General features: G+C 41.9%; 1 non-coding gene across 1 annotated transcript; it reads left to right on the top strand.

The window, feature by feature from the left end:
- The first annotated feature begins 892 nt into the window (after nucleotides 1-892).
- Nucleotides 893-999, top strand: LOC141679932 (small nucleolar RNA R71). Its single transcript, XR_012558212.1, has one exon. It is a non-coding gene; the product is annotated as a small nucleolar RNA R71 (small nucleolar RNA).
- Nucleotides 1,000-1,858: the final 859 nt, after the last annotated feature.

The following is a 1,858-nucleotide window of genomic DNA, read 5'->3' as shown; positions in this document are numbered from 1 at the left end:
TGGTGACTCACAAAAAGCAATCCAACCCTTTTCAGCAATTATTGGCAACAACTCACCATCCCTCCCCGATGGTAAGAATCCCCTCTCCTTCAAAATCGGCTTACCCAGAAGCCTAGTATACTCCTCCTCAGCAGCCCTATCAAACAAACGAGGCCTCGCAGCAGTACCCCTCGAAGAATCAGCAGTAGGAACAGTGCTGCTGCTATCAATAGTCTTGGATCTCTTGGGTGCCATCGAAACTGAGAAAAAGTGTTTAAGATTTGTGTTTTTGAATATGGGAGAGAGTTTAAGGTTTGAAAGTATATGGAGGAGTATATGGAATAGTTGTATGTATATATAGGGTAAAGATTAGGGTAAAATTTGATTAAGAGTGGGTTTTGAGGGTTAAAAACGTGGGTAATGGGAAGATAATTCGTGGGTAATGGGGCTGTGTTTTATTTTTGGTTTTTTCAGATTTTGTTTAGGATTTTTATAATACTAAAAAAAAAATTCTTCCAGTCGGGCCCTGAGCGGTTGCTGATAATTGTTCACATACTGAACAGATTCATTAACAAGAGAACACTGATCCGTAACATGAGAACCTGCACAAAGCTCACAGACCATAGCTATTTGATTGACTCCATAGGTGGCTAGAGAATCGACCTTCATAGACAGTGCTTGGAGCTGCGCTGCAATAGCTGTAGCTGCATCAACTTTCAAAATACCTGCTACCTTCCCAGGGATCATCCTTTGAGTTGGGTCTTGATGCTCATTTGCAGCCATAGTCTCAATAAGATTATAAGCCTCAGTATAGCTTTTGGCCCACAAGGCGCCTCCAGCTGCTGCATCGAGCATAGGCCGAGATTGGGCCCCCAAACCATTATGGAAACCAGTGATCACCATCCAATCAGGCATACCATGATGTGGACACTTTCTCAACATCTCCTTGTAGCGCTCCCAAGCTTCGCACATAGATTCTGTAGGTTGCTGCACAAACTGAGTAAGAGCACTCCTCATAGCCGCAGTCTTCGCCATTGGATAAAACTTTATCAGAAACTTTTATGCAAGATCTTGCCAAGTAGTGAAAGACCCAGCTGGTTCAGAATGTAACCAGTCCTTAGCTTTATTCCTCAGTGAGAATGGGAAAAGCCTCAGCTTGATAGCCTCATTAGTCACACCATTATATTTGAAAGTACTACAGATCTCGACAAAATTCCTTATGTGCATGTTGGGGTCTTCAGTCGCAGCACCTCCGAAAGAAACGGAATTCTGCACCATCTGAATAGTGCCCGGCTTGATTTCAAAGTTATTGGCCTTAATAGCCGGGTGCATGATGCTAGACTGAATTTCATCAATTTTAGGCCGAGAAAAGTCCATGAGAGCTGGATCTGCCAGAACTATACGATCGCCCATGATTACTGGCTCTTTCTGCTCACTTCCTGAATCTGAATCTTCAAAATCTATCTTCTCCGGAATATCAAGAACTCCGTCTGTCTCCTCAGCCGTATCTAAAGTCCTCTTGCGAGTACGAGAACGTGTTTGCATAAACGCTCGCTAAAGTACCTGAAACACAACCGGAAATAATAAGTAACACGTCTTAATCACTGAGTCCTAATGACCAATGATGGTAAGTACATAAACTAAACAAATACGCCGAGTCCCTGGCAGCGGCGCCAAAAACTTGTTAGGGAAAAAAAACGCGCTAATAATACACGCAAGTATACGCGTTTGCAAGTAATATAGAATACTTTCTAGTTCGTTCCCACAGAGACTCAAACTAATTATGTTCAATTACACTCACTCAACAATGTATGATTACTTCTCAATGTTAAAATAATAACACTTAGCTTTGATTAACTAATTATTAACTACAATTAAC

Source organism: Apium graveolens, chromosome 1 (genome assembly GCF_009905375.1).
Source record: "Apium graveolens cultivar Ventura chromosome 1, ASM990537v1, whole genome shotgun sequence".
NCBI lineage: Eukaryota > Viridiplantae > Streptophyta > Magnoliopsida > Apiales > Apiaceae > Apium > Apium graveolens.
The sequence above is the reverse complement of the archived record's forward strand: the minus strand, read 5'-3'. Positions and strand labels throughout refer to the sequence as shown.